This window comes from Aedes aegypti, chromosome 3 (genome assembly GCF_002204515.2).
Source record: "Aedes aegypti strain LVP_AGWG chromosome 3, AaegL5.0 Primary Assembly, whole genome shotgun sequence".
In the NCBI taxonomy this organism is placed as follows: Eukaryota; Metazoa; Arthropoda; class Insecta; order Diptera; family Culicidae; genus Aedes; species Aedes aegypti.
Genome location: NC_035109.1, coordinates 74,353,076 through 74,379,383, shown reverse-complemented (window position 1 = coordinate 74,379,383; position 26,308 = coordinate 74,353,076). Strand labels below are relative to the sequence as shown.

Below are 26,308 nucleotides of genomic sequence, written 5' to 3'. Positions count from 1 at the left end.
TTGAATACCTCAACGAATTGTCCAAGGAATACTTTAAGCGACTATTCTCTTTGAATACCTGAACGAATTGTCCAAGGAATACTTTGAGAGACTATTCTCAAGAGATAACTTTAGGAATTTCTCAAAAAGTTCTTCCAGATATTTCTCTTGAAGTTCTCGCAGGATTCTTCAACTTCTTCCAGAATTTAAAGTTTTTTCTATAGATTATTCTAAGAAGTATTGCAATGATTTACACGGCTACTGAATACGAACACTGTCAAGAACAAGTGTCCCTGGGTAATTTCTAGCGATTCTTACAAGAACTTTCTCAGGAATACTTGTTTTTAATTATGAATCGTGGTTTACGGCCAACCAGCCGAGTGGAAGTTTAACAACTACCGAAAAGCTAAACATTACATATAATTTGCAATTGGATTAGATGGACAAATTGATGTGAAGATTTGCGAAAAAGCTACACGTCTTCTCAGTGAGAATCGAACTCACGACTCCCCGATCTCTAGTTGGGGCGCGTTAACCACTACGCCATGAGAGGACTCATGAACGCAGAAGTTAACCTGAATTCGATTTCAGCTCAATAATCACGTGGTCCTCTTTCGCAAAGTGCACCTCTTTCGGAAGAATTAGATGCCCATCCAAACACAACGCTTTCTATATATATCCAATGCCTAGCCCGAGAGCGCATTGTTTTTTAGGTATAGGAATAGCACACTACACTAGCCAGCAACTGCGCTGGCTGAGGTTTCTATTGTGTGGGCTTCCAATGGGTCGCGACGTTCTCAAACGACCGGTTACGGAACATGAGTCCGTTGCTCGATAAATACTTGTTTTTAATTATGAATCGTGGTTTACGGCCAACCAGCCGAGTGGAAGTTTAACAACTACCGAAAAGCTAAACATTACATATAATTTGCAATTGGATTAGATGGACAAATTGATGTGAAGATTTGCGAAAAAGCTACACGTCTTCTCAGTGAGAATCGAACTCACGACTCCCCGATCTCTAGTTGGGGCGCGTTAACCACTACGCCATGAGAGGACTCATGAACGCAGAAGTTAACCTGAATTCGATTTCAGCTCAATAATCACGTGGTCCTCTTTCGCAAAGTGCACCTCTTTCGGAAGAATTAGATGCCCATCCAAAGAGAAAGAGGTGCACTTTGCGAAAGAGGACCACGTGATTATTGAGCTGAAATCGAATTCAGGTTAACTTCTGCGTTCATGAGTCCTCTCATGGCGTAGTGGTTAACGCGCCCCAACTAGAGATCGGGGAGTCGTGAGTTCGATTCTCACTGAGAAGACGTGTAGCTTTTTCGCAAATCTTCACATCAATTTGTCCATCTAATCCAATTGCAAATTATATGTAATGTTTAGCTTTTCGGTAGTTGTTAAACTTCCACTCGGCTGGTTGGCCGTAAACCACGATTCATAATTAAAAACAAGTATTTATCGAGCAACGGACTCATGTTCCGTAACCGGTCGTTTGAGAACGTCGCGACCCATTGGAAGCCCACACAATAGAAACCTCAGCCAGCGCAGTTGCTGGCTAGTGTAGTGTGCTATTCCTATACCTAAAAAACAATGCGCTCTCGGGCTAGGCATTGGATATATATAGAAAGCGTTGTGTTTGGATGGGCATCTAATTCTTCCGAAAGAGGTGCACTTTGCGAAAGAGGACCACGTGATTATTGAGCTGAAATCGAATTCAGGTTAACTTCTGCGTTCATGAGTCCTCTCATGGCGTAGTGGTTAACGCGCCCCAACTAGAGATCGGGGAGTCGTGAGTTCGATTCTCACTGAGAAGACGTGTAGCTTTTTCGCAAATCTTCACATCAATTTGTCCATCTAATCCAATTGCAAATTATATGTAATGTTTAGCTTTTCGGTAGTTGTTTCTCAGGAATCTACCATAGATACATCCCTGAATTCTTACGATGGTTTTTGAAAACAAAATCCTGGGAGCTTTGACAATGAATTTTACTAAGTAAATAAATAGTTATTCATGCAACAAGTAGCAGATTTTTTCAGCACGAGTCGTAAATTTGCACGAGGCTTGCCAAGTAAATACGACGAGTGCAGAAAAAATCGAGTTTTGAAAAGAGTTCCATGCAACATTTTTTTGAAATTAAGAAAAATGTCGTTTTAGTTGAATTGTTTCAACGAGCACAATCATATTTCAAGAGAATCCACATACAGCATCACATAAATATAACTGACCATAAACATGTATGTGTGTTTACGATAAACCGTAACGATTTTTTATTGCTCCGTTTTTCGATTATGTTTAGTAGGCAAAACATTGTCTATAAATCGTTTGAATACGTTCCTGTTGCTTGTTATTGCTGTTTGTAACCACTGTGCTCGGAAGATTAGTGTTTCAGTAACTGGAAGTTCGCAAAATATCGAAAAACTGATAGTGCCACAGCAGAAGCCTTAAGTGAATCGGCAATGGCTTCAATGGCAACTCCATGCAAGAAATGTTCCACAGACATAGACATTATGAAATGCCTGTATACTGTTTGTGAAGGTAAATGCGCCAGAAAGTTTCACGCTGCGTGTGTTGGAGTAACCGAAAACGATTTATGTGCGCTCTCTAAAAATATAGTTTGGATTTGTGATGACTGCATGATCGAGTTCTGCAAGGCAAGAGATCATATTCCAGAATCAAGCAAAGCTCAACCGGCCGATAAAGATCCAATTACAGCTGATCTAGAAGCACTGAAATCGCAAGTCAATGCCATAAATGATTCGATCACGGAACTTTCCAAAGCCATCGCTTCATCATCGGCTCCTGCTTCACTACAACGACAACAACGGCATTCAACACCAATTGACTCGTTGAGCAGATCAAATGTGTGTACTTCCGAATGTTCGCGCTCGTCTATAGAGAACCGTGAGGATACGTTTTCGCTGCTCTTAACAAATATCGACCGACACGTAACAGAGAAAGAAATTGCCTGTTTGGTATCCCAATCGCTTTGTGCTCCAGAACCCGAGTGTATGGATGTAACCAAACTAGTACCTAACTGGAAAAACTGCGAGGATCTGGACTACATCTCCTTTAGAATAGTGCTGCCCAAACGATGGAAGCTGTTAGCCATGACTGGTACCACTTGGCCACACGGAGTATCATTTCGGGAATTCGTTTATAGAAATAAAAATCCGTGGAAACCTTCACCGACAAGAAACATGACAATGTAGTAGCAATTAGGAATATTTGTTTTTGTAATCATTGTTTATGTATGAACAAAATGTGATGATGTGATATGCGCAACGATTTTTGTGAGCTTGCTTATGTAGTTATTCGGTTTTGTTATAATTTCTCGGTGCCAATATGAATGTGATTGAACACATGTTATAAGTTGGAAGTTTTCGTACCATGTTTATGATTTATGTATTACGATATAGTTTTAAGGCAAAGTTATCGAGTTAAAACAGTCTGTACAGTTTAACTGAAGACGGTGTACCAAATAAATAAATAAATTTTCTAGCATCACTCGAAATCAAACTGGTCTATATTCTAAATTTGGGAGCGAACCAAAAAAGATGCCGCATTGAACATTCTTCTGCATTGTACAATTAATATTAATGTATCAATCTTCCTACACAAACCGTGCAGAAACATGAAGTTCCGATCATTTTAGAACTGATTCAACTACTGCTTCTATGTCCTCTGGAAGAGCCGACTCCAAATCAGAATGGCTCACCTCTGAGTCATAGTCGGGTCACCCGAAGGATGTAAGTCCAGAAGATAGTTGACACACTGAGTCATTCGATAGATTAATAATGAAGGGACTTTAATTTACTACTCCTAAAACAGTACTGAAAAGCGCTACTTTTCAGCACCGTTAAGAGTGCTGAAAAGTGGCGCTTTTCAACACTGTTTAATTTGTCAGGAAAAGTAGGCCATTATGCTGATCATACTTCTGATGAAACGTAGGCTCACATACAACGCAATTGCAAAAGAGCATACTTCTTCTTCTTCTTCTTCTTTTTGGCGTGAAGTTTCAGCAACAAATTGCTAGACAACAATGATTAGATCTAGAAATCATTTACTGCCTGCTTTTTGTTCTAAATACGATTAAATTTGCAATTTTTAGATTACTTCAACAAGTAATAAGTCACAGATTCCACAAATTAAAATTTCAGAGATTCAGAGTCTCTTCCAGGGACTCCCCCATAAATTCGTCGAGATTCCTGTGGTAATTTCTCAATAATTGCATAGATTTACTCCAGTACATCCTTCAGTTGATACCAGTCCTGAGGTACCTTCAAAGATCTATGCAGGAATTATTTTCGTATCGTTATCAATAATAACTTAAGAAAAACCTCCCGGAACGGAACCTTAAATTCTAAAAAAAAATGTTGATAATTCCCTGGAAAATTTGTGGAAGAATTCCTGAAAGAATCTTTGTAGTATTTCCGAAGTACCCTCAGAGAAGTTTTCGGTTGAAATCTTAAAGAAATTATGGACAAAAATTTTAGAGGCAATCCTAAGCAATACTCGGAAGAATACCTGGATTCTTAGAAAAAAATACTGGTTAATTTTTTTAAGGAATTCAATACATAAATCTTAGGGCAACTCCTAGGATGAATTTCAAGAGGACTGAGAACTTCCTTAAAAATATGTAGAAAAACTTCTGAATATTTTTTTGTAGAAAACTCTGCAGGTATCTTCGGAAAAGTTCCTGGTTGAATTCTTGAAGGTCTCTTGAACGAAAACCTTTAGTAAGTAAACGAAAGAATTAATTAATCAACTCTTAAAGAATTCTTCGGAGTAAGACCTAAAGAAAACTTTAGGCAAATATCTGAATTACGTTCTTAATTTCTACAAAAAAAACAGCATGGGGATATATAGAGTAATACATGTTCTATATAATAATTACTCTATACATTTCCATATAACAGTATTACTCTATATATTTCCATGATGTAAAAAATAATGAAACAAGTGAAAGCTCGCCAAAAAAATCTTCAAAATAACTACTGTGAGCTGTTTTCAATTTTCATGGATTACATTGGCAAGCTTCTCAAATAATCTTCAGCATAGACTTTCATAGACTTCTAGCCAGGATTTTCAACGGATTTTATATTTTTTTTTTATAAAATCCTGGACAAGGATACAATATAAGCATATGTAAGATTCTAACTGAATCCGAAACTTAATCTTATAAAAAAATGAGCAGGATTCTTTTGAAATACTGTTTAGTACCGTAAATTCGGGTGTAATTGATCAGTAGGGTGAATTTGATCACCGTGTCACACGATTTCATTTCTTTTTAATAGAGCACCAATATCAAGTAATCCTGTGATAAATGAACGTTGTTTGTCGGAACTATTGTCGAGTGATATGTTGTGTAGTTCTTTGCGTTAAAGAATGTATATGAACATTCTTTAACGCAAATGGACATAATGGAAAATTCCAAAATCATGTTTGGTGTGGTATTTGAAGACATTCATAAACTTTCAGTTCAAACCATGGATTCAGACATGGTGTCAGGCTGAAAGTTTGTAAGAATGCCTCAAATATATCCCTTAAATAGAATGTATCATCAAAATGCGGACCATTTTGATCATTTTGTTGAAATAATTGAATTTTTGAGAATTGATAGAAAATACCATTGGAAATTGCATACATTTAGGCGTTTGCCACGGTATTCTTCAAGTTAAATTATTGTTTATGTGCATAAATATAATATTGTTAAGAATTCAGACAGCATAAACGGATTCAGGGACCCCGAATCAGTCATGCAGAGTTATTTTCAAAACTATCAATAATTGCATTGACAAGTGATCAATTTCACCCCTAAATAGAATTCCCCGATTTTTTATTTTATACATAATTTTTAGCACTAAAATCACATTTGATAGAAATTTTAAGTACATGAGCCAATCGACAACATTCTAGAATGCTGAAAAATCAAGAAAAATGATCAATTTCACCCGAAATTACGGTATTCCCGAAGATTTTTAGGAAGCATTTCGAAATGATTATTAGATTCTGAAGGAATCTTAGACAAAATACTGGGCATGCTGATCTAGTGACCTGACCAATATTTTCGCAACAGCTTGATAGGCATTTTAACACATTCCGGGTCATTTTAGTAATGTCGGATAAATTTCTTGATTCGCTGGTTTTTGTCAGAATTCATGAATCTCATGTACTGACTTCAGGCGAATAAAAATGTGGCACGACATTCAAAATTATGTCTGCAATTCGGCCCGTGGTTCAAAAAGGTTGGGCAGGCTAACGTTTACAGGAACAAAACAACGAAAATCTGAATTATCATAATTTGACACATCACAACAGCAATTTTTGCTATTATCTCAAACTTAGTTGAGGAATTTTAGACTGCCGAAAGGATCAATAAACATGTTTATATATGCTATTCCAGGGTTGTACTTGAAAATTGCGAAAATTATATTACAATATTAATCACTAGTGGTCCCGGCAAACTTCGTCTTGCCATCAAGTAAACTATTGAAAAATGGCATGCACTCTCCCAAACAAATTGACAGAAAATTTATTTCCCTTTTTTTTCACCTATTCCGGAGACTTTTCTTAACTTTTTCTTCACACGAACACGTCGGAATTCTAGATGAATACCACAGTGAAAATTGTTGACCCGTACGGATGCCATTTCGTGACGTACAAACACCATTCCATTTATATTCATATAGAAAGGAGATTTATAAAAAAAAAGTCATTAGACCATTGATACCGGGCCTGTTACACAGTTTACAACACTTTCACAGGTTTTATCCTGTGACAATGATTTCATTTCACATTTCTTTACCGGTTAGCAGACCCGATGATACTCGATAGCCTCGGAAATCAAGCATTTTTTCCAACCCAAAGAAATCTCCGAATTGACCAGTTTCTGTTCCCTTCCGCCTTCAGCATATGGTCTTATTCGGTAACCATTTGAACAAAGCAAGACATCCCGAACAATTCTCTCATGTAACTTTCCTTCAGGACCTATCTAACATTAAGAGACTTTCTTGTTTATTTTAGCTTTAATCTACAACTAAGCCACATTAATCTCTTCTGTTGCGTTTTCAAATGGAACGCTAGCCAAGGGTATTGTCTTTCGATCTATAGTGAAAAACTTCCCAAAAACTTTAGTATTGCACTGTTATAATCGAAGAGAATCTCCCATTGTTGCAAAGGTCCTTTTGAAAAGTTACGCGATAATTTTAGTAAGCACAGTGTACATTGTACACTAAATATGCATGACTAGCACAACAATCCATCTAATGGAAAAGAAAGCTTTGGGATCATCCACAAGTTGCGTTATTATGTATCAGAAGAACCAGCTCGAGCGTTACGACTGATTCATGAAATTAAAATTTCCCATACAAAACGAAGGAGGAGGTTGATTGCCGTCAACAGACCTTCGATGGAGACGCAAGATACTTCTATCCACGCGCATAGCATATCACCAAATTTCTCCATCGATAATCCACCCTTCAACAGCAAACTTCATCAACCCCCTCTGGCCACTTGTTGCAACGCTTCGATACCTCCACCTCCCTCCGCATCAAGCAGCTCCTAAATCCAAATTGTCGAACCGAATCAATTCCACTTGAAGTGAAGCAACAACCACCACAGCCACACGTCAGGTGGCTTTTGTCGAGCAGAGTATGGCACAGGGTTTCCCAATCGGACCGCAGAACAGGTGTCGTTTTTCTTGGATGGATTAAAGAAATTTGAAATGATTCACTATTTCTAATCAAACCATTCCACAATGGTCGGAAAAAAGTGAAGTTTGGCCAAAACTTTTTTTATCGCCTTAATCGATGAAATATGTAATTTGGCGTTTTTGTTGTTTCAGAAAGGGTTATTCTCAAATTACGTAACTTTAAAAATATATATTTTTAAAATTAAAATTGTTATCAAACTGGGCTGAGAGCACAAATTTTATTTATATTTGATCGAGTTTTATCAAATTGTGTATGAATAGTGGTTAAATATATTTCAAATAAACTTTGAATGAAAAATATTGTCAAAATATATGTAAAATATTGAATTATTAAAATAGCTCTAACTTGCAAATCAGCAAATTTCTGCAAAAAATTTAAAGGTTTTTTGTAAGATCTAAGGATGCTTTTTGATGTGCAATATTCGAAATGGCGGCGACATGACGCGACAAGAGTTGTTTTTCATGTTCGAAATCATCAAAATTACTAAAGTGTAATATTTAATGGTATTAAAACTTCAACCAATTTTTTTTTTTCATCCTCATACTCGATAAAAGTGTTGAACCATAAGATTTCAGATAGTGAGTAACTTTGGAGAAATATTGCATTCCTAAATTATAAATTTTATGCTTTATTTTATTGTTACATTTTTCAATTTTTTGACTTCAGCCGGTTTGCCGTCATAAAAGTCATAGAAATATAAATTTTAATTCAATTTCAATTAAGAAGCATAATAATATAACACATGAGGTTAATTTTAAAATTAAAAAAATCATAAAAATCTCAAAAAAGTTTTTGGTAGTTTTGGACGCCCCTTTATATGGAGCCCGACCATTCGGGCATTCACGGAATCCTCTCGTATCTATCTCAAGGTTATTTTTTGTGTTATTTTCTTATGATATCTGTGATAGTGATCTTTGTTAGATTTCATGGATATTGATGGATATCTGACAAGAATTTCGGAGGCTTCTCTAAAGAATCATAACAGCTTCCTGGAATATACGTTACTGGTGGTGCATTATATTTGTGGTTTTTGGTGAACCTTTTAAGTGCCGAGTATATTGTATATTTTATGAGATTTCATTGACTCAACCATTGATTTCAAGAACATTTATTCTCGGGGGTCAACGCGATATTTGCAGAACTTCAAAGGGGTCGCAGCTTCAGTTAGATTGGAAACCACTAGCACATTAGGTACTTGCCCTTATGGAAAGCACAGCGAAGAGCAAACTGGCTGTACTCCACACTCCTCCAAACCCACCCCTTCAGCCAAACGATTCGCGTCAGCGTTTGTTATTGTATGGTGGAAACCTCCACTACCCTTCTCATCCACCCTTGAGCCACGCTTCGCGTCACCCATCGACTGCCATGCGAATGAGCGAAGCGCGCTCCGCTCCGGGGGCTGCTCCACTCTCCGGGTGAAGGTCAAAGCGAACGTCGAAATCGAAATTGAAATCTCATTTTCAGTGAACTCGCGTGCGCTTCCATCCATCCAACCAATACCGACTACAGCTGTTGCGCCGCTATTACCAATATTGTAAGCTTCGTCCATATTGTAATCCTATTCCAGTTGGTACTGGCCGGGGCGCTTCGTACAGCAGGTTGATGAACAGTGGTGTGTCTACCGGCAATCGCCGAGAGCTCTCTGCTCGTTAGACACCAACGCTCTTGTCGGACACCTTCACCATATCTGATTCGAACGAATAAACAAAAACTGCGCCGTGCCTTCTCCATCATCAGAATGGTAAAGTGCGAATCAGCAATGTGTAGCCAAAATTCGAGTATTGGAGCACCACGGTGTGTCTGAAACCGTTTCTAACGAAACAAAAAATGTCCACCATTCGAAACATATTCAGGATTCACAGCGATAAGTACATTACAGTGAAACAGCTTTCCAAAACATTTCTGTTCTATGACTCGATATTTCTATGAGTCGATGGTCTCTAAGATATCGACTCATGGTGGTTTGACTGTATTACGAGTAAATTGGAAAGCTTAATATTATATTAATAGACACTACATAAAGAAGCATTCATAGTACAGTCGACTCTCCACATCTCGATGTTTTACATCTCTATATCTCTCTCTATGTCAATGTTTTTTTCGGTCCCTTCATTCTGCATATATTTCACTCTCCATATCTCGATATCCTTCTTATCTCGATGTGATTTTTGTTCCCGATTTTCTCTCCGTATGTCGATATGCCCATTATCGAAGGTTACTAGACTAAATTTTAGGGATTCAAATCAATTTGCGAAGATGAAATCACGTCTGTTTGTTTTTAATTTTAAGATTTGTTTTCTTACGAAAAATATTCTCCAAGTTTGAATCCAATAGAAATTTTTATTTCTTCGTTGAAATATTTTCAAATCTTTGGATTTTTTTCAAATCCCGAATGGTTGGTGCCGAATTTACGAACAATTTATTTCGGTGATGACGTATTCCGACACACCGTGACACATTTTGTGCGACATAGGCAGCAGTTGGAGGGGCAGCTCTAATGGATACGAAGAACCATACAGCCCAATAGAAACTAGTTGATATCTCCAAATCAATCACCTGAATAACTCACGAAGGTGGTGAAGTTTCTTGACCTCCCGCAGCAGTGACCATACCTTCCACGTATCGTTGTTGCTCACAACTGGGCCCCAGCACTCAGCTCGGCACTATCGATTTCCATGCCGTCTTGGTTTACCACACTTCTTTCTCACTCCAAAAACAGCACCGATTTCGGTGCAAGCCGTAAATTTTCCGCGTGAAAATTTGCTTCTGTTTTTCTACAACTGTTTTTGCACTAAAACAACCGACACAACACTGAAACAGCAACAAGACGTCGCACTCGTCCTAGTCGATGGTGCATCAGCACGACTACAGTGGTAATCAATGACGGCGACGACGACGACAACGTGGTTTGCAAGCTTCCCACACTAGTAGTGGCGTCGTTGGTGAGTGACGCACATAATCTGTTGATCTTCCGCGTTCGCGTTCGCAGGAAAACTTTACTAGGCTTCGTCTCTTGGCGTGTGGTCTATAGCTACTGATCTCCGCTCGGTCTACAGGAGGGCCGGCTTGCTTCTTCGTAGGGACCAATACCCACCACCCACACTCGCTCGTCGCTGTGTTCACTAAGGGACGACGGCGACGGCGGCTTGACTCTCGCTCTCTCTCGCGCGCGGTTCGGTCGGTCACTTTGGGGGGAGGTTCATCGCACCCGCTGGGTGAATTCTTGGTATGTTGGTGTCGCGTTTGGTGAAGGAAGATTCCGATGTTAGAATAGTGGAATGTCATGAATAGGAAACATATCCTTCACGTTTGGCCGATGAAGTTTTCTTGATTGCGATTAGAACAATGTTTTTCCTAAATGATGAGTACATGTGTTACTCTTCTTTTATGTAATTACAATATGTTTGTTATACCCTTGAGTTCAAGTCCAATTGCAGAAAAACATTGTGCTGAATGATCCATCTAAATTTCGGACAAATATTTCAATATGAATTGTGGGAAAAAAAAACTTGACAAATAGAGATATCTTCTTTTGTAGTAAGACTATATCAACTATATCTGCAAAAAGATTGCAAAACATACTAAAAGATTGCAAATGTGAAAGTGTTCAACATTTTACGTATGGCCCAATAGTTTACCAGTATGGCTATAACTGGTACACTTCCTAAAATACTTGAAAGATCCCTAATGGTCTACCACATCAGTTTGAATTAGGGGTAGGTATTTATTCATTAAAAATACTAGGGCAAGTAATCTCAGGATTTCGGTTCAATTGATGACCCCAGACATCTGGTTTAAATTTAGTGCAAATGGTTCTTTTCAGAATGTGTGCATCGCGATTGACTTTGTTTGGAAATGTATACGAAACACCTTTGTTATTTTAGGGCCAATTTCACTAAAACCAGAATTTAATTTGCGCTAAAGTATTGCTAAGAATGTGCTAAACAACTTTTTTTGGAAAGAAAACGTTGGTAGTTTAACAGCAGGGTGTCTGAGTGTGAAAAAGTGTGAAATGTGGAATTAACAATAAATTCTATTCAATATGGAAAAACCTTGAAATCTTGGGAATTTTGACCACAATCAGGCAAATTCTTGAAAAGTAGTCATATATGGTAAAATACGACCATCAGTGGAGTATGCTCGGAGAATTGAAGGGTTGAACCTCCTCAGAGCTAAGGATTTAGAAATCATGTTTTTATCAACTGCGTTGATATCAAAACGTTACTTGAGCTGGTCATTTCATTACCTGTTCAGTGACTTTCAGGATAAACGCGCGTAGGCTTTAAATGCAAAACGTTATATCAGGCTAAAATTGAATTGATTCTCAAACTATTAAAATTATTGGAATCATTTGAATTTATATTAATTTAGAAAACTGATTTTGCTTTTTAAGAGTAATCAGAAAAAATCAAAATTATATTATGAGTGATAGTTTCAGGGGTCTAACCAGGTGTAGTGGTTAGAACACTTATTTCTCTCTCCGAAGACCAAAGATCGAATCCCATCCACGAGATTTTAGTCACTTAAAAATGGTAGAATCCTATCATGGATGAGTACACGAACAGCTGACTGGATGAAAGTGAACAACATTTTGTTAGATTTTTAATGATTTATTCGTCTGGTTTCAAGTTGGGTATTTTTTTCTTCCAACCGAAAGAATAATCTGATTCGTAGAAAATTAGTTTGTTTTCTGAATCTAAACGGATGGCCATAAAGAGCAATTTCAATTCAATCTGTTAAAGATATATTTATAAATTTGTATCAATTTTCTTGGCTCCACTCGGGTGTATAGCCTTCATACAACCCGAACAAAATCAAAGTGAATATTTTCGGCAAATATTCTCATAAAAGCTTGAGTATTGAGGACTTAGTGGTGTTACCTAATATAATATAATTTTATACGGTATAAATCTTCAACTGTTTTAGGCCACATTTTAGGTCGCAGCAAAATTTCTGAAATTTCTTCAAAACCGTCGTTAGGTATGCTAATGGACAGAAGCATAATCTGAAACATTTCAGTAACTCTTGCAATTAACAAAAAAAAATCAAATCTTGCAAATTCAAAAAAATCAAATACTTGGCGCACATTCTTCTCATTCATGTTTATCTTGCTTCGGCATTTCGTTTTTAAACCTAGGTTGGAACTAGCGAAACGCGTTCTGAATCACATAATCAACCCTATTCAAGTTCGACCGAACTACATTTTGTTTAAAGTTGGTTTGTTTAGGAGGTTTTGATCATTGACCGAGTTTCTACCAACGAAAACGACAATGATGGAAAGTTCGAGAATATTCTACAAAACATTGAAAAACTGAAGAACATTATGTCAAATAGTTGTTGTAGTGCTCTATAATTTGCAATAGTTATGTTCTTACATTCAAATTGACTGCTATAGTGAAACTTTCCGATAAAACATTTCAGAGCGTTACTGACAGACAGACAACTTTTTGATTTTATACATATAATTCCACATTTATATTGGTCATATGTATTGTTATTGGAAAGCTGTACTCTTTTAAATTACTGTGGACGTAATCCATGTTATGACTAAGTGACACATGATGTAAGTGATCAAACGACACAAATTCTTGAATATGTATTGAACAAAAAAAATGTAATTTACATGTGAAACGACACGAAAACGATGGCACTGTGATCGACATTTCCCGAATAGGGCACTATCGTATTTATGTGCATCCAACCGACTTAATATCACATGATTTTTGGGAGTATGTGAAGGAAACATGAACGACTTTTTTTTTTTTCATCAAATGTCGCCTTCTCGGAAATGTCAGAATGGACCGACTTTCATGTGTTGATTATTGAACGAATAATAAACGAATTTCGAATATTTGGTCAGTATTTGCAAATGCATCGCCATACAAAGGTTCCGAGTCATTTGGCCGAATGCTGTTTGGCCGAACGTCATTTGGCCGAAAGGGTTAATTTGTAATGAATTTTAAAGAAGATTTTGGAAGAACATCCTAAATGTAAGCAATTATTCACTTTTTTGCTAGCGATAATAGCTGCTACTTAACATCAGTTCCGCATTGCATTTGTAGTCAGCTTTTGACAGTAACTAAAACGGTTTACGACTTATTCGTCCTTGTGTAGCATAGATTTTCTAATATCATTCTGATGGTACACGGGTAGAAATCTGAATCCAAAAACAAGATTATGACTCATGATATCATGATTCCAGCGTGTTTTCATCTTATGAAAATACACCATGATTTGGACTCATGATATGACTCATGATTGCCATAACGCAACACACGCGTTATGTTTTTTGTAGCTGATTGCTCGGAATCATGATTCAAATGCCAAAAATGATGAGTCGCGCATCCGTTTGTGATCGACAAAATAAAAAATAAATAAAATAAAAAAAATTGCATACACTGAGATTTGACCCAAGAACCTTCGGATTGAAAGGCACGTACTCTACCACTGAACCACTTCGTTATCTTGAATTATGGGTGATTGATACGAATGACTTGAAGCAAAGCGCACCGGTTTGTGTTTTTACCCTGGATGTTACGCTTATGAAAAATCATGATTATGACTCCAGGAACCATGCTTTGTGCTCCTGATATTATGACCTAACCAATTTATGAATTTCATGATTTGTAAATCATGATTTGAGGATCAGATTTTTATCCGTGTACTTAATAAAATAATTAGTTTTTAGCAACCACAAGTTTGGCTTCTCCTTCACAACGGAGAAACAGTGAACATTTTTGACATAAGTATTCACCGCGTCGTTTGGTTTACTGATAGGTATACGCAATGAACGGTGCAGGGTTCAGTTTACACGTTGCAATCTTAATCTTGGAGGAGAATGACATCTCACCTTGTGCTAGAAAATATATGTTTTTAATAAGACTCGTTTTGAACGTATTATAAGCCTTAATTCCAATAACTATGAAAATATTCAAATATGAAAGAACAGCAAATGATCAAAAGAAGGAAAAATCTATTATAAGATTTTAAGCAGGTGTAATGCAAAGAATTGTTACATCAGTATAACTACAAGGAACTGCTGATGATTTAAAAAGGTAAAATACCCTATTAAAATATAAGCTAAATTGTTGCCAATAATAATTAAACTAGTACAAATCGAGAGAATAGCCTATGTTTGAAAGAAAGAAAAATTACTGATGAAGTTATCAAACAAAAACTTCAAACACTAGCGCACCGTTGATAATCCAGAGGAGAACCAACCATCAGCTTAAGGTGAAACATCTCGGAATCCAAAGATGGCCGGCACAATGGCCGACTTGTGCCCCTACTCACGTTTTCAAAAGCACAAAACTGGATAAATAGATGGCAAACGTTTCTGACCTTCTTTTTTTAAGCTTTCTGCTTGTGCACAAAGTCAAAATAAAAAGGACACTGCTGTTGGATTTCTTCGCAAGATTAGTGCCTTAGAAGTTTTAGTGAATCTTAGAAGTTGATTCCAAACTGTTTCACCTTAAGGTCTTGATGCGAGTTCACAACTTCGTCCTGAATGAACGGATCGTATTATTTATCCTCTCGGAGCACTTATATAGCGACAAACATGATGTCCCGCTACATCGTAAAGATCAACAAATAATTAAGCAGATCAGTTATTGGGCCACGCTTATAAATGCTACACATCAGCGTTGAAAAAAAATCATTTTTTTTTTGTAATTCGGCAAAACGGCATTCAGCTAAATGACCCGTTCGGCCAAATGGCATTCGGACAAATGGCGTTCGGCCAAATGGCGTTCGGCCAAACGGCATTCGGCCAAATGGCCGGACACCCATACAAAGAAGACTGTTTAAAGTCAAATTACTGAAGTTGTTCAAACATCCTAAAGCTCTTTCCCAATTTTAGTACCAAACCCTTAATTTTATGCTAGAAATAAATCTTGTTGAATTTTACTAAAGGACCTTTGCAACAATTGAAGATTTTCTTTCTAGCTTTTTTTTAAATTATTACAATGTAAACCTAAAGTTTTTGGGAAGTTTTTTATTATAGATCCGATATAAATCACTATAGATTCACTATAGACAATGCCCTTGACTGGCATTTCACATAAAAAAGCAACTGGAGTGGTTAATGTAGCTCAGTTATTGATTGAAGAGAAAGTACACAAAAAAGTCTCCTAATGTTACATAAATCCTTTTGAAAAGTTACGCGAGAAATGTTTACTTATGTTTTAAATGTTTTTCGTTGTTTAAGTCCAAACAACATGTTTTACGATTTTTGAGATTTTGTCACACCCCTTGGTTTAAACTGAAATTTTGGGTGTGTTTTGTTTTCCGTGTTCCTTCCGAAACGTACAAAGGAATAACCTCAGTGCTAGAAATAAAAGCCTTGTGACATTTTTGCCGACTAAGTAACAAGATCAAAAATGTCAAGATTCATATTTGCACCCGTTTTTAAATTGATGTTTAAATATGATATAGCCGTTATTTGAGCGGGAAAAATTGATACAGTAGTTGCAAGAACATGCTCTTTCGTGTTAATAAAGAAAAACAAGTTTTTATTGAAAATTTTAGGACCCTCTTTGAGTTGCCCTAATCCAATATGCTTGGTTAACATTCGCCGGGAAATGACAAACAAAAAACCTTGAAACATATTTAAACGTTTTTCTACAAAATACGTAAAATTTGACAGAAATCCAACCATTATCTTCCCACCAATCCAAAAACTCAACTGCAAAACATGTACGAGAGTTATTTGTAATCTTATAAGAAATGTCATGAGAAAATGGAAAACAGTATGTTATTTATACTTACAATTTCAAAATTTTGTCGCTATGATAAGTACAATGATAAGCCACATCATAAATCTTCAAAAATATCTTACATTCCACTACATGCTGGCTATGACACTATTTGGAGATTGCATAGGACTTACTGAAGATTTTACTGAACCTCCCATCAAGAATCTGACAACTGAGATCCATTGAGCATCTTTTCAGGAATCTTTCAAGGATCTTTAATGAAGTCCAATAAGGTTATCCATGATATTTATCAAAAATCTCGACAGAAATCCATCGTATATTTCAACTACTTAAAGTTTTGTTTTCCTAAAGTTCTTGGGTGGATTCTGCTAAGGATATGAAGACGAATCAATCGAACATCTTCAAACAAATCCACCCAAAATTTTCCCTGGTCAACTTTCCAGTAGTTTTGCAATAAAAACTTTCACGCAAAATCTGATTAGTATTCCTTCGCATATCTCATCAAAAAATGTATTAGGAATCCTTCGAGAATTTTACTAATGATCTACCAGTATTCGTCAAGTATTTAGAAAACTATTGAAGATTTTAATAACATTCTGTTAATATCCCGTGAAAATTCGTTAAAGAGCTTGCTAACGATTTATTTATAATTTCATAAGAAATCCGTTGAAGATTTTGAAATCCATACAAGTAACTATTAGTTCGCTATCCAATGAAAGTCTATCGATTTTTCTTTGTGAAGCCATACACGTAAGCATTTACGATTCATGGACTTTTCTTCCACTTGAGACCACTTTCCCATTGACAGAACACATGGGTGAAGTGTTCGACCTCAACGAAAGAGAAAGTTGCCTAGTAGATCAAGGATGCGCTGCTGGTTGTCATCCTCGACTCGACTGATGATGAATCCCACCCAGCACCGAATGGAACGACGTACACGAAGTGCCACCGTGTGCGGAAGGTATCAGCCAGAGGCAGGAAAACCTCCTCGTTTATGCAACAGTTTCCTTTGTTTTCCACAAACTGGGTAGATCTGCGCCAAATGCGGCTAGCTGACACGAATTTAAAAATAAAATTTGGACAAACATTACCGTCACTTTTTGCACCTTTCGGCGCGGCTGGCGGCGAGCGCTTTCTGCTTAACGCCACCGTGCCGCAGCTTTGTCGTCATCGAAATTTTTATAAATTTAGCCAACCGCTTTTTGTTGGGCCGTCGTAGCCCCAAAAAAAGAGGAAAATTGCGATGGAAATTCCATACCGAAATTCGTCGTTTTCGGTATGCGAAAAGCATTCACTCGAATCGGGGTTTCACACATCAAGTTATGGCGCGGTAAATTTTCCAGCTACTGGAGTGTGCGTCTATGTATGTATCTGTACGCACGCCAGCAAAGATGCTGGAGAGAAAATCTAATCCGCGAGAGACATTCACCCGTGTACTTTTCATGTGTGCGGGGCACATACATGCCATGCCGTGATGTCGATGTATATAGGGTATAGAAATCAAGTGACCGTGACCTTGAACTGAACTAAACCGAAGCGGTTTTCTCGATCTCGCAGCATCTCCGGCGCTCTCTCGTGATGAACACCTGCTCTAAGCTGTTGCACGCTCAACTTCGGTTACACATTGGATGTGTAGTTTCACGCAGTTGTTGGAAATTATTTTGTCTTCTCACATAATTTTGCGTTATGGTAGATCTACAAGATCTACCATAACGTAAAGTTGCTTGAAAAGACAAAAAATTGTCAACAACTGCGTAAAACTTACGCATCCAATGTGTAACCGAAGTTAAGCGTGTGTGGACCGAGCTGATGAAACATGACCGACCTGGTGATGAGAGGGAGAGGATGGCACAGAAAGCGAGAGATAGATTTTCTTGTTTTCCCACCCTGTGCTTCGCATGAAAATGCGAAGAACTTTGTTTAGACTACGTGCCAAATGTTCACGTGGGGGTTGAAAACATCTGGAAGGATGTCGTTTGTTGGTTTTTGTTGTTGTTTTCTTGCATGGTACGAGTCCCTAGCTAGGATTAATTCCAGCGAAGGACGAACGTGACGGGGTGATGTCCTTTTTGCGTCTCATCAAAAATTGACGAAAAACTTGTTGAGACATATTGTGCTATCTTGTTATTTTTCTGTTGTCTGCTAGGGTAGAAGCGTCCCTTTTTAAATAATAGAGCTGGCTGCTGTAATTGGTTGTATTCAGCAGAATTTTGCACCATTAATGATTTCATTTTGGACTTCGTTACTGTCGTGACGTCAATCTAATGCACATTTTTGTCAAACTTACGATAACTAAAATCCATATTTTTACAGGCCACTGATTTTAAATCAATGTGGTAAAAATATTTTTGTCGATTGACTATTTTTTAATCTAAATCCAAATACGGTAAATTAAAAAATAGTTACTTTTTAATTTACCAAATTTGGCTACCGATTAAAAAATCTGACTTTTTTGCTCAAATCACTATGTTTTTTTGGAATTACCACGAATCCAGTTTTTTTTTTCTGTGTTTTTAGTGATAAACGTGATGCAAATTTTTGTAACCTCAGAGGGTCATGGGCTGTGCATGATTTGCGTGGAATGACCGACCTGCTAGCAAAAAAAAAAAACCATGGCTCTATTGCTGCAAATTTTTGAGTTCTGGGGAACTGAGCAATTTCTATTGAATTAAAGATATCATCTGGCTTTTCAAAGGTAGAAAATGTCAAAAAAAATTTGATAAAAAAGGAGGAGGAACTCTGAACTGATTTTTTTTCCAAGGTACAACCTCAGGATATCCTCCAGTACAGTCGAAGGTCGTTATAACGACAACTTTTATAGTGAAGCTCTCTATAGCGATACTTTTCGGTCCCTTGAAAAATATTTTAATGTTATAACTGTTCTCTATAGCGACTTTTCTCTATTACGACGGTCCCTTGCGATGTCGTTATAACAAGCTTCGACTGTAATTCTTTCACCGATTTCTTTAGTTGTTACTTTAAGAAATCTCCCAAGAATTCCTGCAGGAGTTCTACCCAAAAAATCCACAAAATTGGTTTAGATTTATTTTTTTGAGTTAAGAAACCCAACAAAAATTTCTCCAAGAGAGCCACATTTTGTCTCAAGAATTGCTTTCAAATCCACCAAAGATTATTCAAGAAAATGTATTCGAAACACTTTTTGGAATACCTACAATTTAATCCCTAGTTTCTTTCGTAAAATCTCCATACATTCTTTAAAAATTTATTCGAGGTTTCGCATTAGAAACACTTCTTGGAGTTCCTCAATACTTTCCTTTCTGTTTCTTTTCGGGATAAACCACTGTGACCAGTTTTATTTGATCTTTGGTGGTAAACCCGTGTCCTTTGTGTAGTGCATGTCGTTCTACTCCATTACTATTGATAAATAATGCAGTAGTCGTTTTTTATACAATTATCATTCTTTACTCTTTAGAAAAAGATACCGCTTTTTATACCTTTTGGAGAAAACAGTTTGTCACCATTAAACTCTCAAATGCGCGCCCTTCAATCATGTTCGGCCACTAAGCTGGTTGAATGATACTGTGAACAGGTTTAGACATTTAGGCATTAGACATTTAGATTCCTTTGGAAAATAAGCTTATTTTAGAATGTAGGAGGTCTGCTACTCCACTGATTCGGAATCGTTTACCTCCTAGATATCCAAATACAAGCACTTGAACTCGGAAAGACTTGTCTCATGAATTGAAACCAACCTCAGATGCTGATTGAGTCATTTTTCCACTCCGTTCTCCTCATCATCTGGGACAAATAGGTGAGTCTTAGTGACTTGTTACTCTCTTTTACTCTTCCGACCATAACTTATCAGTATTAACAAGAGCAGATACAACAAGAGTACAATATGAAACATCTTAACTCGTAACGCACCTTGAAAAGGTGATCTACCCGCGTTACGGGGTTAGCGTTACTTTCCTTAGTTTCTCTATAAAAAAAAAACTGAATTATTCAGAGGTTTTTCGAGGTTTCGCACCAGCAAATACTACAAATACAGTTATTTCTCCGATCATTCCGAAGGAATCTCAGGAAGAGTCTGTGGAGTAATTCCTGATGGTATTCCTAGACAGGTTAATGGTTCAAATTAAGAAAAATCCTTGGATGGATTTCTGGAGTACTAGAAGGGTATCCAGGTAGTAGGAAAAATCTGGAAAACCTGGAATTATCAGGGAATTTTATCATACCTGAAAAAATCATAACAATCGGGGAAATTTCTTTAAGGTAGTAATTCATGGTAGAATATGTTCATGACAAAAAAAATCGCATCAAAAAATTTCGGCTGCGCCGCTATAAAAACGTGGCTAGAGCTGTTCAGTAAGGATCTTTTCCGGTATGAAATTTTATCGACTTCCCAAGACTTGATTGAATTTTATGAATAATATATGATCAGTAATGGATTCACATATCTTCATGCAAAAATCAAAACTTGAAAAATTGATTTTGTGAAAGTAATATGGAATACAACTTTCTATTTAAAATGTCGAAACAATAAATTTATCAATTTGAGGGCTGGTATCAGGTCTCTTTTTAGATACTTGGTTTCTATTTTAATGAAAGCCTCTAATTGGTCTCTATTTTTTATGGAAGTTTTTATTTTTCAATCAAAATGGTCTCTAAAGTTTCTTGTTTTTCTATATCATGCTTGCAGTGAATTCTGATAAAAAGGGGTGGACGATTTTTCAAAGAATATCTTGAGAAATTTCTCTAGAATGTGCTCCAGGAATTTCTCGAGCACTTCAACGTTACTCTCTCAAGTAATTTGCTATGTGATTACTTTGAACATTTTTACAAACACTATCTTATAACTTCCTCCAGATATTTTTCCACTAATCCTTCAAACAAATTTCCCAGTTGTTACTCTACGAGATCTTCCAATATTTGCAGATTTTTTTTTTCCAAGAAAATCCACAAAGGCTAATCCCAGAGCTTTTAAAACAATGATGAGTGTTTTTTTTATTCGAAGAAATCTGACAAAAATTTCTACGTTATTTCATCCACGATAACTCCAAAAAAAATCTCTAAGAAATCCTCGAGAAAAACTTTTAAGAAATTTTCAAAGAAAGAAATTTTTTCCTTGAATTCCTGTGTTTCATAATTGAGTTCCTCTATGTTTTTTGCTAGGAGTTTCTCCAGAATTTCATCGAAGAATACAACTGCAGTTCCTCCAAGCATTTTTCAAAAAAATCCTATGGAATCTACAAAAGTTTATTTAAGGTTCCATAGTAATTACAACGCAGCCCAGGAAATCATCCTACACAGCTTTTAAGGAATTCTGTCCGATATTTTTCAAGGAATCCTTCAGAAAATACTGCAGGATATTATTCAGAGTTTTGATTGATTTGTTTTTTTTTCAACCCACCTAACAGTCACTAGACACGACACTGAAGACGGCCTATCAAAGATACAAACTCTAGTGGAATTAAATGGTATAGTACTAAATTCGGTTTTTCATCTACTTTAACTTTTCTAAACTAATTTTTCTAAAATTCCTCAAAGTTCTATGAGTTTTTGTAGTAAGATTTATTCATTAAGGGTGGCTTAAAAACTTACACAAGTTCCATCAGAGGTTACCTACCTTACAATTTGCTTCAGTAATACCTCACGAATTTTTAAAACATTTTCCCAAAATACCTAAAAATTTCATTCACATTTTCATGGAGAAATGCCTGGAAAAAAATCCTGGAAGAATGCTTGGACAAAACTCAAAATACTTCCTTGAAAAAAAAATGCAGATGTACTGTAGGAATTCCTCGAGAAATCTCTGAGTAATTCCTGGAGATATCCTTGAAGAAATTCCTAGTTAAAATCTTAAAGAAATTCTGAAGGACAATTTTTAAGAAATCCCTCGAGACATCTGTTCGAATTTTTGAAGAAGTTCTGAATGGAAGCCTCAATGGATGCCCTGAAAAATCGATGGAAGAATCACCCGATAAAATCCAGACGGACTTTGGGTTTCCTTGAAATATATCTGAAATAAGCTTCAAAGAAATTCCGGATGATCTGAGTTAATTTTGGTGGTTATTTTTGGCAAAAAAAAAACAAGTTGTGTTCTTGAGATATACAAAACAAAATTTTTTGATGAATTCCTCAGGAAAATTCTCGAAGGGATTCCATAGAAAATAATCACTAAATGAACTCCTGAAGAAATTTAGGAGATGAGTTAGCCTCGGGCTGCAAATCTTCTAAATAATGAAATCTATTCATCTATCCTAACCTGAGGAAATTCTCGGAGTACTATCTGAATCTTTAAGCAAATACCTGAAATTATTTCTGATGAAATTCCTTGAGAAAATCAATGAGCAGTATTATTTGTCGTAATGTAACGAGGATTCAAAAAAAAATGAAATCTCTGGTCTAATTTCTGAGAAATTAAGCTCTTATCTCCTGGTTTCTGTTAGATTTTGTTTTGTTAGATGTTTTTCTTCTCTTTGGTCTCTTTTTGGTTCGGGTTCGGTCTTTCTTTTGTATCTTTTTCAGGGAAAAGGTCTTCAAAGTTCCTATTTTCAAGACACTCAGGCGCTACTAGCCCTGCAATTTAGAAAATTTGAACGTTTTCGAATGTAATGCAAGCGATTCATCATTTATCAATAATACAACATTTAAACGTTATACAGATTGGACTCTATTGTACAATTGTTCGATTACCCAAGCAACCGCTAATTAGCCTTTTTGGCCTTATATGGCTATTATAGGCTAATATAGGGCATATCAGTTGTATAATAGCACTACTGGTTACTTGGGTACCCGGGATCTCGATTATCCGTGGTTCTATTATCCAGACTAAATTGAATTAATCATCCGGGGATTCAAAAGTTTTATGTTTTATTTGTGTTTACTGAGATAGAAATATACCTACTCAAACACGTAGCAAAATACTTTTGTAACATTAACATAATTCAATAAATATTTTCAATAACTTGCCTTTTTTGCAGTTCACTAGGCGAATTCTGTTCAGTTCACAATGATATAAAAATATTGAAGTCTCCTATTGCCTCACCATGAAATAGCTTCAAAATGCAAAGCTTCAAAAATATCTGGAAGCTTGAAACACTATTGAATTAAAATTATGTTGTCATTAATATTTTATCTATCTGAAATAGGAGTATATCTTGAACCTGGAATTAATTTGTAAAACCAGGAAATATCAGGGAAAACGAATAGACACCCTGACTAGGTACTTTCTTAAGAATATTCTGAAATAATATTTAAAGCATTTCCTGGTATAATCGCTGATGTAATCTGGGATTATTCTTAGAAAAAAAATCAGGTTGAATTTTTCAAAATTGAGCAAAAAAAAACGCAAAGAAATATGTTTTTCTCCTGAAAAAAAAATCCTGAGGAACGGTGATTTTTATGTTGGCATTACGTTACCGGGAAAAGCTTGCTTCTAGGCCACACGCACAGTTTTACCATTACAAAAACATTCTTTAACAAAGGCTTTTTTTATGGAAAACTCTGCTTCAATAAAGTTTGGAGATATATGTTTCAGATAACTTTCAGAACTTTGAAAATGCTTGGAAATAATCCTGAACGCTGGTAGAACTAAAACATTTCTGGTTGATCGTTAATTTATAGTTAATGCAACGATTTGCTGAATTATGATTTTTACAGCGCGAGTCGTACATTTATTCAAGGAGGCTCGCCTAGCTGGAGAACAACGAGTTCTGCAGCGAGTTGTGTACAACATTGTTTACAATTTCGTGAAAGGCCACTCGGAAGTATCACAAATTTTATCAAGATGCGTTCACCATTATTTTGAAATTTACAAAAAATGTTGTGGAATGACTCATTGCACAAGTCAAAACAATTGAGTAATGAAAAAAAAATGCGTAATAACTCTTACGACACTGCATAATCCAGTGCAGGAAAGTAGACCGTTTAAGAACAGATTGGCGTGATGAAAAATATCCTGTTACAATTAGAGATTGCAATTTTTTTTTTTTTGCAATTTTGTTGAAGACCACTCAAGAGTAGGTATCATTAATCATATCAGAATGCATACACCATTATTTTGCAATTTCTGAAAATTGTTGTCATTTCACAGTTGCGCAATGATAAGGCGTTGCGTAATAGTTATAACGCAACTGATTCCAGTTGCGTAATGACTTAAACAACTCTGCATATTTCAGTACAGGCAGTGTAGGCCGTTTCATGATAGATTGGCCTGATGAAAAACAGCTTATTACGATGCAATTACGAAATTGCAAAAAAAATTCATGATTTAACGAGAATTTGGAATTTGGAATTTGGAAGAACCTACTACAATCTTAGTCAGAACACAATAGAAAAAGTGAAAAAAACAACGTATTTAAACTTCGCGTCCATTATGACTTCATGCTCATCGATACCATGCACAGTTTCATTACCCTCTCGGAAAAGTAATAATACCCAATTCCAATGCCCGCAAAGTGGAGCAACCCCAGATCCCGGGCTCCGATAGCTACCCAATCGTACAATCAGTCACCAATAAGTGGATAATTATCCAAAACTGTTACATCGCCAACGTCGTCGGCTTGCCTCGTTTCTTCAACCTGAAAACCTGTAAACATCATTCCATGCCATTTCGCGGTGGAGCGACTCAGCATTTGTTTGCCGTGTCACTGCTGCGATCCACCTATCCACCAATACATGCAAAGGGGGGATCGTTGCGAGGAGACGCACTATCCTTGGCACGCATTTCCCAAAACTTTCCATCCAACCCTCATTAGGAAAGAGCTACACAACCCTTTAATGGGTGGTATGAATAAAAAGTGGTAAACTTTAGTACTTACATACTACAAGCAGCATGTTGGTAATAATAAAGGTAACATTTACTACATGAGAATACTGGAATTCTGATAATTATGTTATTTTACATGCAAAGGTATCGACCGTGATAATTATATTTAATTTCTTTAGCGGCATATCGGTCTGTTTTGCTCAAAGTAATATAACCTAGAATGCCATATTTATCATCGGAATTCTAAATGCTGTTAAGAAATCTCAAAGCAATCTTGGAAGTCTCAATTCTGCCGCAAATTCAATAGAATCTCAATACTGGAGTCTAAAAAAAAAAAACAAAGTAACCACATGATTCATTGTTTGATTGATCTATATTCTCTAGATACCCATAAAAATATAGATACCGTTTTGATTCATATTACGGACAGCTTCAAATTACGGACAGTCTACTTTGTATGGGAAACATTTCACTCGAAATGTTTCAATTTTTGCCGTTCAAAAGTACTCTCTTTCGAAGCTCGTTTTAATAAGCTTTTTCGTTAGATATCTATGGAAATTTATAATGCCCAACTGCCTTAAACGTCTATTTACTTGTTGGATGATCTCAATTGATGATTTGACTTTTCTATGTATGATTTTCATTAGCTGTCCGGAATTCAAATCAAAGTGTCCACAATATGAGACAAAAGTAAGGAAGCGTCCGGAATAAGAATCATGAAAAGGTCACACATTTCAATTTGTTTAAAATTGTTCATGTTACGGAATCAAAATCTTCAACCACCATTCAAAAGTTAAGTGTTTTGAAGGCTAGATAACACGGAGAAATCATACGGAATGATTTATTTTATATGCCCTCCGATCTATTATAGGTCACTGAGGCCTTAAGTGTCCGTAATATGATTCAAAACGGTACCAAGTTAAAATTCCAGAAATTGCGAAACAAACTGTTGGAAAAAAAACGGAAAACCAATATCAGTTGACAGTAGCAACACGTATGTAATAAGAGGTCATGTTCAAAAGTAAAAAAAAACGTTTTTATTCATTCCAACAGTTTAGTAAACTCCGTAGATTTTGCGTTTGACTATATGTTGCAAGTAGCGCTTTTTTTATTCATACCACCCAATATAAATTGCACAATGGACTCAGCACTCAAACAATTT

General features: G+C 36.4%; 2 protein-coding genes across 5 annotated transcripts in view; one reads left to right on the top strand and one right to left on the bottom strand.

Annotated features, from left to right (window-relative positions):
• LOC5567399 (nuclear protein localization protein 4 homolog) overlaps positions 1–26,308 on the top strand; it is a 101,259-nt gene that overhangs the window by 49,735 nt on the left and 25,216 nt on the right. The window lies entirely within an intron of this gene.
• LOC5567400 overlaps positions 1–26,308 on the bottom strand; it is a 34,019-nt gene that overhangs the window by 5,794 nt on the left and 1,917 nt on the right. The window contains exon 1 of one of the 3 annotated variants that reach the window (XM_021849091.1): positions 10,258–10,756. The exons of 1 other annotated variant lie outside the window; for it this stretch is intronic. The gene's annotated coding sequence lies outside the window, so the exon portion shown is untranslated. Of the gene's footprint in view, positions 1–10,257; positions 10,757–26,308 lie in introns of those variants that run through there. One more of the 3 variants, XM_021849090.1, reaches the window with a different exon arrangement.